The sequence below is a fragment of the Pseudochaenichthys georgianus genome, chromosome 22, assembly GCF_902827115.2.
Source record: "Pseudochaenichthys georgianus chromosome 22, fPseGeo1.2, whole genome shotgun sequence".
Classification (NCBI taxonomy): domain Eukaryota; kingdom Metazoa; phylum Chordata; class Actinopteri; order Perciformes; family Channichthyidae; genus Pseudochaenichthys; species Pseudochaenichthys georgianus.
In genome coordinates, this window is record NC_047524.1 from 18931922 (window position 1) to 18946286 (window position 14365).

At 40.3% G+C, this 14365-nt stretch overlaps 1 long non-coding RNA gene across 1 annotated transcript; it reads right to left on the reverse strand.

Annotated features, from left to right (window-relative positions):
- Positions 1-2096: 2096 nt before the first annotated feature.
- LOC139436060 (uncharacterized) lies at positions 2097-4241 on the reverse strand. Its single transcript, XR_011645269.1, has 3 exons — positions 4147-4241; positions 3190-3269; positions 2097-2843 (listed from the first exon to the last, which is right to left on the reverse strand). It is a non-coding gene; the product is annotated as an uncharacterized lncRNA (long non-coding RNA).
- Between the last annotated feature and the right edge of the window lie 10124 nt (positions 4242-14365).

The window sequence follows — 14365 nt, forward strand, 5'->3', positions numbered from 1 at the left end:
ATATACTCCACTCTGTGCAACTGAAGCAGTCCTGAAGCCTAGAGAGGGCATCATCAGGCCAGGTGTCAATATGTTTTGTGACGGGCTTTGATTGTCTCCTGATGGGGGTGTAGGCTGGAATGAGATGCAGTGACAGATGGTCTGACTGGCCGACATGTGGCTGTGTCACTGCTTTGTATGCCTGCTTGATGTCCTCCTCATCCACTGTGACTTGGGGGATGTGCCCAGTGTTCAATTGCTGAACCAGGTGAAGGAGGACCTGCACCAGCTTCACCATCGGCACCCTGGCATGAAGATCATGCTCTCCCAGAGGCGCCGGTGGAGGGCTGGTGCAAATCCTGTCAAAATTGACAAGGCCCGGAAGTTTGTTAACAGTGTTATGGCTACTTTTGTTCATAGCCTAAATGGTGCCATTGTTGACCACTCCAACATTAGACATGACAGTCCTGGGCTGTTTTTGCGAGATGGAGTTCATTTCACCCCTAGGGGAAATTATATTTTTTTAAAGTCACTAGCCACTTGCCTGAAAGACCACCTCCAAAGACTGTGAACTGCTAAAATGTCAGTATCACTGTCTTTGGATTTGGCCTTTACGGCCCGTCTACACTACAGCGTCGACAGCGTCGAAAGCTCCAATCTGCCCATTCACTTTCAATGGGGTGACGTCACGTAGCCGTGCTTTTTTGCCGAACTGAATTGTGGGTAGCAGAGCGGTCCGTCTCAGGCGTCTCCGGCGACAGAAGTTGAACAATGTTCAACTTCTGACGCCGGAGACGCCGGAGTAGCCAGCGCCAGCCAATCAAATCCCGTTTCCCAAAATCTGACAGCTGAAGCCGTAGCCAATCAAACCGCGTCTAAGCTGGGAGAGATATCCCGCCGTTCATTTCTATATTTCAAAAAAAGTCGGAGGAGAAACTAACTATCGCCGTAGCAAATCACCCGGTTTTGTATGACCAGACCCTCTTCACCTACCGGGATACAAACCGGAGGAACCAGGCATGGATGGAGATGGCAGAGACAGTGGGTGAAACTGGTAGGTTTTCGCCTGTTTGGGGAGTTTATATATATATTGCTCCCATACAATCCCCGGGGTTTTTTGCTTTGTATGTCGGGGGCGGGAGATTCATGTGATTGGTTGTTGGCCGTGTTGCTTGAATAAAATCCCCAAGCTCCAGACACGCCCAGCTCCAAGCTATTTTTGAAGCTGTAGTGTGGACGCTCCGTTAGAGTATGTATTCTAAGGCCCTTGCTAAGCCCAGACTGTCATGGCTAATGTTGAGTTAGATATTACATCTGTAGCCATAACACTGTTAACATGGCTGCTCTTCCTCTTCCCCACATCCCACCCCCCCCCCTCTTCCCCCAATGGACTCTGCAGCTCTCCAGGCCCATGCTGGGCATGGCTGTCTGTCAAACCTTTTATTTTGTATTTGTTATGATGTTTTTTGTTATTTTATTTGTTAAAATAATTATGTATTTATGTAAATATTGAAAATAAATTACATTCATATTTTCACTTCTTTTGTCTACTGCTTACTGAAAATGTTAGCTATCACATCCAAACGGGACTATCAAATGAAAGGATAAGCTTACCATACAATACAGAAAACATTACACATTAAGGCTAAAATCTTTTCCCAAGCCGGAGCAGTCTGAAAAGAGTCCCAAGTTTAAAAACACAAAATCTTGACAATGCTTGACTACGCTGTCATTTATCATGATAATGCAAACAGGAAGGTCTCCCCTAGTCCCATGTATGTTGGCATCAATGTCATAAGCATACCATAGAATGTAATTACGAAGTGCAATACCCACAATCCCTACAGGGTCGTAACGTCACAGAAGATAATACCTTTTAGAGAGTTTAGTTCAGTATGCAGATAAATATTTGTTTTACAATAGAAACATTTTTCTCCATAAATGTTCCCACATGTTGTGAGCATCAACTTTAAATCTTTTGTCAACAAATAAAAAACATCTTAATTTCCTTTACGACAACATTTTGTTTATAACACCACTACAGTACATTAACAATAAGCATAGGAAAATGATAACTGTCAACATTTAAGATTGTGCTTTTACTCTGTGCTATTTAATCAGATCTTTTTCACATTGAAAATGTGATAAACACACATTGAAAGTTACATCTTGCATTTTATGAAAAGTAAAGGTTTCGAATCATTGTATGACTTAAGTACACTAGAAAATAAATTAAAGATGTGCAACACCTGTATCAGTAATTAAAATGATATAACTTATGTACAGGGTTGGGAGGGCTACTTGCCAAAAACACAACCAGTAACTTCATGTGAGTATCAAGATATAAAAGTAATGTAACCTGATAACTTTATTTTTCTTTTGGATTACCTCAATATCAAATGCAATGCAAATAAACACAGGAGAGAAGAAATACTAATATGATTTTTTTACTTAAATGTATAATATAATACATAAAGCAGATTCAGGCAGTAGGTGTAAAGATTCACAATGAAAGTATTATCCTACAGAACAGTACCGCTTCCAGAGAAGAGATACCATTTGATAATTTTACAACAAGCACTATATGCTCTTTTTAGGTTTTGAATAAGATTGTAATCCTGAGTTTCCCTATTATTAGAAAAGTCAAACTAATGCGATTACATCTCTTCCTCTGTATCTAAGGATTACACTTCCCTTTTTCTCTATACGATCTTGATTCGTGTTCGATGTAATCCATTACTATCTAAGCCAATACAAGTCATCACTTTTGGAAAATGGTCTCAAGTTATAAATGATGCCTTCAATGTCTTTCACGTGGAGAAGACATCCCATTGGCCGAGGCGTTGCAACTTCCCTCAAGCGTCCTACATGAAAGAAAGATCACATGTTAGAAATGTGTGCACAAACTATTCAGTATGACCCGTCTCAGTTTAAAGCCCAAGTGTAAGAGTGAACAGAGGCGGAGTCTGTTTGTTGGCTGCTGCTACCCAAACCAACATCCTCCTCACAAGCATTGACTGTTGGAATGTCATTACGCTCCACATGTGGAACAACAAAGGCTTCTTCAGGCGTGCCTTGTATCATAATGATATTGCTCTGATCAGCAGCAAGACTGTTTTCACCACTACCATGGTCGACATCTGCAACCTCCTCCTCATTGCTGTTAACAGTCGAACTAGGAGTGTCACTTACCTCGTCATTGCCACTCACCTGCTTCTCCTTCCAGGCTGGTGTTCTTTGGTGAAATAGAAAATGGTGGGCACTGCAGTGTTTTTCAGGCATCTCCTTCCCTAATAAAAATAATAAACAAAAACACATAAAATAACTTTTTGAGGTCTGTAGATATTCAACTTTCTTTTGAATAATGTTGTTTTAAATGTAAGAGTGCATTATAAAAGACAAGTTAATCCATTCAACAATTACGTGTTTCCAAGATTCAGATTCAAAGGATTTATGTCATATGCACATAGGCTACAGTGTAGGAATGGCAATGCAAATCATCTGTCCCGAGCTCCTCCAACAATGCAACATAGTTATATAAGACATAAAACAATAAAAGAAATTCAAAATTAAATTAAGAATAATAAATTAGTGCAGGCAGAAATCTATATACACGTAAATATAATAAGACATATGCAAGAACAGAATGTAAAGATAAATATTGTATAGTAAAATTCAATCTTTTTTTTTTTACTGTGATAGCTGTTAAGATAAATAAGTTATAAGATGACAACAGAATGTCACGAATGTTGCTATTAAAATAATGTAAAAAAGGTAATATAATTCATCTGTTTTTAACATAGAGTATGTGGGGGAAATGGCAATTCTCTATCTATGATAAAGAGTCTTTGCATAAATTGAAGAGAAATGTGATGGTTTGCAAAAAAAATTCGATTTTTATGTTTCTATACTTAACTGGCAAAATCTTAATTTGGCTTTTAATCAAAAGAACATTACTCATCACTGATGTGCAAGCTGTGCCATAACAATTATTTAGCATTGTCTGATGTATTTAATTAGTAACAACAATTTACACTCACAAATGGAACCAAGTTATTATTTTTTTTTAAAGGATCTGTACCCATGAGTCCGTGCTGAAGGGATGACTCTCAAAGTGTTCACTGCACAGGCGAGAAGAAACGTTGGGGGGACCCATTGTTGACTTACCATGTCGATCGCCTCGTTTGTCGTTTACGTTCATCTTTTGCTATATCTGCCTTCCTAAGATCACTTTGATGTACATTCAGTACTCGGCTGTGAGGTTGTGGGTGAGAGGTGGATATCGTGACGCTTACAGGGAGGTATCGAACATTACAAAGTAGGTGACTGTGTGGATGCCTGTTCAAAATATTGCAAACTTGAATAAATCATTGAAATTATATATTTGTGTCCGACTTTCATTTGTACATTGTTCTTAATGTGATTTATAGTAGCTTTGATAGCTGTCCATACCTTCAGACAGCCTAAAAGTAAAACACAAGTCGTTTATTCACAGCCCGAGCGCTCATCGAGATGACTGGATCACTCATGACAGGTTGTGATCAGCTCCGATTAAATTGTGATATCAATGCTGTAGCCTACCTATTCTCCAGGGATCACGTTTTTTATGAAATACCTGTATCCCTTTCATCACAACAAGACTCTACACTGTGCAGGAAAAACAATTACATACATGAAAATAACCTTGATGCATGGGAATGAAACACACAAGCTATCTTCCGTGGCTATACTGATATGTCACAGCGGTCAACCACAGAAACATAAGTCCAGCGGGGCACACGTTGAATACATATAATACAGTAGTTATATTATGCCTTTAAGCCTATACGTTTAACCCTTAAGAACCCGGACCCATTTCTACTTTTGGGGAAATTAAGGGGAACGTCATTTAGACTAAATAGACCACCTAGAACACATTTCTGACAAGTAACCCCCCCTAGTGTCAAATATCTCAAATGTGACATATATGTCACATTGGGCTTTAATGGTAAAGTAACTCTTATTTATAACTTCATTAATGAGGATGATTTTATGGTTTACATTTGTTTGAACATACTTTGAATTGAATAATAAAGAATATGTTAACTAAATATAATTTAATCAGCTAAATGAACTGAGCAGATCATAATCATATTTGTAATTGTGCATATATGTCACTCTGGGTTTACTGTAATGTTTAGGGTTAATGTCCCGATGTGACACCAGTGTCACAGCAATATTTATGGCATTTGTTTCATATCAATTTCATCAATAAATGTTTCTACAACAGGTTATATGTAATTAGAATCAGAAAAGAGCCCAAGACAGCTTAATGTTTAACAAATGACATGTCATGTAAGCATTTTTATTCTTAAATGGCTTGAATGTTAACTTTAGCAACAAAAAACCTTTCCAAATGTAGCTAGTTCTGTCACATGTGTTAGCCTGGCACATGGACATATTGGACATGTTGTTATGGGAACACAACACCAAATGACAAGGACCATGACCCACCAGACTGTTCAGTGTGTGTCACTTAGGGACTTCATGAGATCAAAAAGGCTAAAGCTGTATAAGGAACTTTCCAGAACATTTAAAGTTCATGTGACACCTGTGTCTAAGCAATTCTGTCTGCCTTCCGTGTTGCACCATGAGGACCCTCTGATATAAAATGCTTAACTGTCTAAGTTGCAACCATGCACTTTTTGGAGGGCTAAGCGCCAGCTTAACATATTTTTGGCTTCATTTATAGAAGGAAAGACAACAGTGATAGTTATGTTTCAGAATAACATTTATTGGAAATTGTTAGAACAATCTCCCTGGTCCCCGGCTTGAGCTTCAGTCTCAGGATCCATGTGTCTGGGATCCTCTCCAGAGGGAAGGAGTCATCACATACAGAGCATCAACTAGTTCCTGAGCAGTGTCCTTCACATGCTGATATCCAAGAGAGGGAGTCACACAGTCACAAGATGGAGGAATAGAAAGCAGTATTCAATGTTTACTTCAGATTAGCTCCATGTCAGAAATGAGCATGCTTGATGTCTCTCTCCATAGAGGCTGAGTCATCATGTTAACCACATAGCTATCATCTGCCTCAAGCAGTCCTGATGCTCTTCTGGGTCATCTCACATCCTGTCATGTTCACAGCTACAGCTGATATCTTTGTTATCATGTTGCTCTCATGCTGGAAGAGGACATTCAGGATATTGCCAACAGAAATAATAAACTCTGTGTGTGTGTGTGTGTGTGTGTGTGTGTGTGTGTGTGTGTGTGTGTGTGTGTGTGTGTGTGTGTGTCTAAGAAGTGCAGCCTTTACAAAAGAAATCTGCATTGACAGAGGGCTCCCCAACACAGTACGTGTGGTACCACATAGTGCACCCAGTGCACTCGATCTTAAAATAAACAGAAAAAAGACATGTTAGAATATTGACAAACATTTTACATCACTCATCCAGAGTAAGCAGTAATGAAGTTGTTTCATTTCATTAAGCAAGCAATGTATAGTTTTAGATCTTAGCTGTTTTCTTTTCTGTTTAGAGTCCATGCTCAGAAGTTTCTTCAACTGCTCCAGTGTCCTCCCATAGTGCAAAGACATGCAAGTTTGGTGAATTAAAGTAAACATTTATAATATTATAGAGAGTGTTCACCCAGTGATGTAGAGGTAACCAATCCAGGGTGTATCCCAGTCTTCCAGCCAAATGTTGGTCAGGAAATGAATACAACTTCTTACCCACTGGTCAACCTTAGGCCCTATGCTATGTTCCCCACAGGCCCGACACAGCTCGGATAGGTCATCTGTAAAAACATAATTCAGAAATACAGGCATTAAGGTAGTGAAATGCCAAATAAGATACAATATTTCTGTTTCCCCTGTCTAGTCCTGTATACCTGAGTTGTTCACCAGAGCCATTGCCATGTGGAACCTCATTGAGGCCACTCCTTCCTGGTCCACTGGGTACTGGACCTGTTGTTTTTGCAGTATTTGCTCTGCAAGCTTAAAAGGTCTGTCATAAGTATCTTTGTAATATTTCTTAATTACAGATGGTTATATATACACACACATTACTAAATGTTACCTTCAGAACCAAAACACCGCAGGACGTAGAATCCATCTGTTTGGGATGAGCGATTGTCGTGCAGGCCCATCTCCCAACTGAAGGTCTGTGTTTCCGGACCAGCGATCTACATAGGAAACAGATAGATTGGGTTTTGTATATAAGCCCAATTCAGATCTTTTTTTAAGCAAGAAGAGCTGCATGTTCACACAGGACAATCTAATGGTATTCAAGTAAAACCGTAGTAATCAGGAACATGATTTATGTGGCTTTGTGTTGCTCCCCCTTAATATAATCCAAAATCCTGAATATGTCTAGTAACACATTAGAGCTTGTATTTTATTCACCTTGTTACATCTTTGCATCTGATTAACTGCTCTTCCGTGGCCCCCAATGGGTTCAAGAACAGGGACCTGTTCTCGTTCAGATACATGATCTATGAAAGTGAAAAGAAATTATTAAAGTGTTGAGTGTTAAATAAAAAAAAATGTATTGCTATCACATATTATTAAATAAATAAAAATGTCTTGACCCATTAACATTTTAGATTACTTACAATGAGGGTCCAATGTGCCCCGTCACAGACAGCTCTGGCTGCCACCTCATGTTTTGACAAGTCCAACTGAAAAATATTTGTACATACATCAGTACATACATATGTTCATATATACACTTATTTCTATTACTCTACTCACCTTTCTTAAGCTTCCCTTGTGGGTTCCCTTCCAGAGGGAAGTCATCAGGTAGGAGTCCAGAATGAAGACCCCAGCTTTGGCCCCAACCCATGCCAGATAGGCATTCACAATCTATGAAAACACCAGTACCCATTTTCAGAATGATCAGTTTGCCCTTACATTTTTCATATACAGTACGCTTACCTCTCCCTCCAACTCCTCTCCCGGGGCCAAGACCAAGAGATTGTGACTGTATATTTTGTATGGGCCATACTTGGCCCACAGTGTCTCTCGTCTCCTCCCTGAACAAGTGTGTCGCGGATTACTATAAAGAAAGGCATGTTAGTTATGAATGAAATGCATACTTTAAGGTGTACTTTGTTTGAGTTTACTTACAAGTCTCTACATCAGAGGATGCTCCTCGTGCCTGGCACTCTGTTGTGGAGGTGGGTGTGGGTGTGGAGGGCAGTGGAGCAGCCAGAGGAGAAGGATCCAACACTTTTTGTAATTTAGCAGGGATCCTGTCCTCTGGCTGGATATAGTGTTTTAAATTATCAATGTTCACTCTCATTGTCTTCTTTCCTTTTTTTGTAGCAAGGTCCGCTACCTTCCCCTCAATGTTTAGGATCCTGAATGGTCCCAACATGTCTGCGTCTAGCTTTCCTCCTTTCCTCTGTTCCGACCTTTTGTTGCGTTGTAAAACCAAATCCCCCACTTGAAAATTGTCCACTTGCCCACCTTATTTATTCTTGCGGATCTTGTTCTGGCTTTTTGTTATGTTACTTTTCACCTCCGTGAAAACGGCCTCCTGTTTTTTGAGTCCCTCGAAGACTTCCTCCATTTGCACCAAGCTGCTAACTTTCTCTTCCGTTATCTGCCACAGAAAAGCGTTAGAATGTTGAGAAAACATAGATGTTTGAAATACTATGAATAATTAAAAAGGATGAGGACATTATCAGATCTTACTTCATACTCCTTGGGCACCTCTGACGGGTACCTCGCCTCCCTCCCAAACATAAGAAAATAAGGGCTGAACTTGGTGGTCAGCTGGGTTTTTGTTCTCAGAGCAAACATCGTCCCTTGGAGGAGTTGGTCCCACCGTTTGGGCTCACCCTCCACCAGTTTGTTCAGGGACCTAAATTCAGGTAAAGTACAAACACAAGAAGGTAAAACAGAAATTGGTTTCTAATATATGATAAAGCAGCTGATTTATTGACTTTTGTTGTATGTTTAGCTATCAATTCTGATTAGTTAATATAGGAACAGTAATGTTTGTTATTCTATGAACAAATATACCTTTGTATTGTGCCATTTAGTTTTTCCACCAAACCATTTGTTTGTGGGTGGTACGGCGAGCACAGGCTTCTTTTGATGGCCAGCTTCTCACAAAGGTTATAGTTCACCTTCAAGTGAACATTGGGACAAACAGGAAATAAGTTTGTTAGCACAGCACAGTTACATAATGGGGAGTCATAATTCTTCAAAGTAGTACCTTATTGCAAAATGCCCTGCCTTGATCTGTGAGCAGTCTTTTGGGTGCACCACATTTGTAAAAAAAATCAAGAATACACTTGGTCACCTCATCTGCTGTTTTATTTTTAAGTGGGTATGCCTCTGCCCATTTGGTGAAATAATCAACCATTACACAAATGTACTGATTGCCACCATCGGTTACTGTGAGTTTACCCACTAGGTCCATGCCGACAAGCTCCAGTGGCTCTGTTACCTGAGAAGAAGAAAATACACATGAGCATTGCAGTACATTACTGTTGGCATGTTTGAAAGCTGAAACTGTCTGCAAATGTGTCCTGTACTTCAATAGGAGTGTACTCTTTCTTCTCTTTGATAAAGGCCCTCTTTGACTGGCACTGGGGACACTGAGCAATCTGAACAAAAAAACACACGATACACTTTTATGTGTTGCACTTTTGTACCATAATGTGTAATTTACCTCATTATTTTGAACTCACCCACTTGCGGATGTCCTCCGTCATGCCAGGCCAATAGAACCGCTGAATGATGGCCAGATGAGTTTTCTCCATTCCAGCATGTCCACCAATTAGGCTGCAGTGGAACTCTATGAAGAGCTCGTTGGCTTCTTCACTTGATAAGACCACTTTTGCAAGGTGCATACTCCCGTTTTTTTTTCCTCCTTTATATGTAGTGCAGGTCTCCGTCTGGTATTGAAATGTGATAATTATACATATTAACAGTGTTATCAAAGCAGATGATGTTCTGAAGACCACATGTCTAAAATGGTTACCTTTAATCCTGAAGGACTCAGCTCTTCTCTTGATACCAAACCTTTGTTTGCTAGTCAAGCCTTCAGGATATATATGACGGATATGGAAATCCAACAGTTCTTTCACCATGTTTGCATCCATGGTTTGCTGGCCCTCTCTAATATGAAGCCCTACACAAATGCTGTCCCTCCAACACACACAGGCAAACAACTACTCACTAAATTACCACACAACAAACAAGGACAAACAAACAAACAATCACATTCAGTACTCACGCACAATCGATCTTTCTCTGTCGAATCTCACTATTATATCGCTATGTATCTGTCTCTCTCTCTAAATGTCTCTCTCGCTCTAACTCTAAATGTCTCTCTCGCTCTCAATGTCTCTCTCAAAATGTCTCTCTCGCTGTATCTCTTGCTCTAACTCTAAATGTCTCTCTCGCTGTATCTCTCGCTCTAACTCTAAATGTCTCTCTCACTGTATCTCTCGCTCTAACTCTAAATGTCTCTCTCGCTGTATCTCTCGCTCTAACTCTAAATGTCTCTCTCGCTGTATCTCTCGCTCTAACTCTACATGTCTCTCTCGCTCTAACTCTAAATGTCTCTCTCGCTCTAACTCTAAATGTCTCTCTCGCTGTAACTCTAAATGTCTCTCTAAATGTCTCTCTCGCTGTAAATGTCTCTCTCGCTATGTCTCTCTCGCTATCCTCATGCAGTTGTGTAATTTCCACCAGTTTATATAGCCCTAGAGACAATCAAGGAGCAGATCACAGTTTGTCCCAGGTGGTCAGCTGTGGCCAGCTGTGATCGATCCGTGTGATGAACATGTGCTTCAGTTACAGTTTTCCGTTACAAAAGTAACGGAGTTACAGTAATGTATAACCTTTTGCTGTAACGAAGTAATGTAATGCATTTCTAATGAAATGTGGGTAATATATTACCCGTTACAATTCTCAGTAACGCAGTTACAACACATTTTAACCCGAAATTAAATGGTATTTTGTTTTTGAACCATTTACCAACATCGCAAGATATTCTGACACCAGAGACAAATTGTGCGGGTAGATTAGTAAACCTGGTGTTTACCCTTCAGGCTCATCAAGATCCAGGCTGTCGGATGTTCTTTCCCCCATGACCGCCTCGCTGCATAAATATCCCGCTTATTACACGGCCATACTAAACAAACAGAGCCCATTCCGTGTTCCTGTTATTGTTTACTTCCTCTCTGCCTTCTTCTGGTGATTTATCTGACGTTCAGCGCTCCGTCTTTTAACCTCTTTTGCTTTCTCTTTCTTGATCCTCCTTAGCAACCTTCATTGTAGTCCTTGACAGTGGTCTGTAGGCTACTACTGTATTAACAACGTGTCACATGTTCAATGAATCAGAATGGAGTATTCAACTAAGCCGTGTAATACAAGTTGTTAGTAGCCTTAAGGGCCTACACAGTTGTTATGCTATACCACATTGTCCTTCACTGGATGTATAATGAGCTGCACTAAACTACATTTTAGCATTTAAAATACTTAGCCATTCTTTTAAGGTTATTTTGGTAAAGTAACTCAAAAGTAGGCTAATATAAAAGTAGTGTAAGTCATTACATTTCAGAGACAGTAATATTGTAATGTAACGCAGCCTATCACTTTAAAAAGACAGTAATAATGTAGCTACTGTATTACATTTTGGAAGTAACTTGCCCAACACTGCAGATGATCCAGTCATCTCGATGCTGCTTTCGGGCTGTGAATAAACAACTTGTGTTTTACTGTTAGGCTGTCTGAAGGTATGGACAGCTATCAAAGCTACTATACATCACAATAAGAACGATGTAAACATGTTTTATATGTATTCAACGTCCGTGTGCCCCGCTGGACTTACGTTTCTGTGGTTGACCGCTGTGACATATCAGTCTAGCCACGGAAGATAGCTTGTGTGTTTCATTCCCATGCATCAAGGTTATTTTCATGTATGTAATTGTTTTTCCTGCACAGTGTAGAGTCTTGTTGTGATGAGAGGGATACAGGTATTTCATAAAAAACGTGATCCCTGGAGAATAGGTAGGCTACAGCATTGATATCACAATTTAATCGGAGCTGATCACAACCTGTCATGAGTGATCCAGTCATCTCGATGAGCGCTCGGGCTGTGAATAAACGACTTGTGTTTTACTTTTAGGCTGTCTGAAGGTATGGACAGCTATCAAAGCTACTATAAATCACATTAAGAACAATGTACAAATGAAAGTCGGACACAAATATATAATTTCAATGATTTATTCAAGTTTGCAATATCTTGAACAGGCATCCACACAGTCACCTACTTTGTAATGTTCGATACCTCCCTGTAAGCGTCACGATATCCACCTCTCACCCACAACCTCACAGCCGAGTACTGAATGTGCATCAAAGTGATCTTAGGAAGGCAGATATAGCAAAAGATGAACGTAAACGACAAACGAGGCGATCGACATGGTAAGTCAACAATGGGTCCTCAATGTACACGCCCCGGATTCCTATGACGAAAATAATAGAATGCCGCCAGTTGTCATGACTCACGTTGTACTGCAACACCGGGCTCCGCTGCTGGCCGAAGCTACCGGAGCCGCAAAGGGCTAGCTTCGGCTCCGGTTAGCTTCGGCGGCGGACTCCGGCGGCCACCACTGGGATAATTGGGTCCTCTTTTAACATTTGCTCCCATTTAGCATTATGGGTGTCATAGCCATAGACTATAAAAGTCTTACCCAAGGCTGAATCATAAACTAAACTGTATATATATATATACACATGTATAAAGGGTTACGTCCTTAGCTGGCTAATAAGCTACATAACAAGCTAAGCTAACAAGCACACAAACACCTGCGAACGGGGTTAACATGTATAATATTATCATTTTACTCACCGAAAAAAGCTGAGAGTAGACTTCTTGGAAGTTCTGTTAGTACATTCAAGCGCACAGCACGACATCTTAATTGTCTGGTATATCACCACGAACACGGCTAAAGCTAAAGGGTCAAGTACAGTACTATGACTAACTAACGTTGTAGCCTCTATGGTTGTAGCCAGAGCCATTTAATAGAAGAGTTACGACATCTCCGTTCACTCCAATGGACCACTTTTTTACAGCAATGGCGGATCGTGGAGCCTCTCAATCGTTCCCCGGAAGTTAGGGCCAAGGCTGGCAGAGCTGTGGAGTTGCAGCATAATAGACCGTTCGTGACGGACTTTTAAAGGTAAGAAGAAGTTTAAAGATGTATATTGCGGATATTATCAGTACATCTGATTCAAATGAACATGTGTATTAAAGGATGTCAGTGAATTATCCCTAAATTAGTAGATTTAGGGAACGTTTACAGATAACAGATTAAGCTAGCATACCGAAGCAAGTTAGCACACACGTTGAACAGCCTTTTAATTGTACATTCCGTTCTCTCTATGTCATTCCGTCCAACATGTTGAATTAGAGAAGAGGGGCTTCTAAACGGGATTGTATGCGGGGGTGGAGGGAGTTAAATATTAGATAAATATAACTTTGGTGCGTGTAAGAGTGAGTGTTTTTAGCAGAGCCATATTGTGTCCTTGTGATTCTGTTGATTATTACCTGTCTGTATAATGTTGCAGCCCAGCTGATTCTGGATTGATGGCAAAGGGAGAGGGACTTAAGTGAGAGTGAAAACACAAGGTATGTTTAATACTACTGTTTTATATAAGTAAACACGTTATCTCCCCAAGGCAATAGGGGTGCTATATAGGTGTGTATAACCCTTTCTCCTGTCTGTTGCTCCCTCTCTCAGCACAAGAACCAGAGGGGGGTTCAATGGAGCCTGAATACCTGCACTGAGACCCTCACCCTGCACCCTGAGTCTCAACTCTCAGTGTTTTTCAAGCCTTTCCGTTTTTTTGTATTAAACAAAACATTAAGCTTTCCCAATGGTGTGGTTTTCGTTTTGTGAAAAAGTGCAAATGCAGTGTTTGTATATAAATCACATATTTTGTTGCTGTTGGTCGTGAAATTGCTCCTGCTGACTTGAGCCAGCCATTTTTTCCTCCGCTCTGTGTCAGTGGGGAAGCCGTACATTCGTACTCCTTTCTCTGAGCGATTGGAGCATCCCCAGGCAGCACATCAAACCATGGTGGCGACTAGGAGGCAGCACAGCAAACCAGGACAACACAGAGGAAAAGGCACCGACAAACTGCATGATATGCTCTTCTATGTTTATTGAATTCCATGTATTTGCAATGGATGTTCCTAAAGCAACACATTTAACATCATCATCATCATCATATCCTGTCGGTCTCCTGTCCTTTCTGAAAGCCATAAAGACGACATTAGTCATTTAGATAACTTGTGTCCTCAATTACCAGGGGATTACTGAAACTACCATGAATTTAAGAAAATGGTAGAAATGAATCCAATCTGAATTTTAAAGCATTACTTTA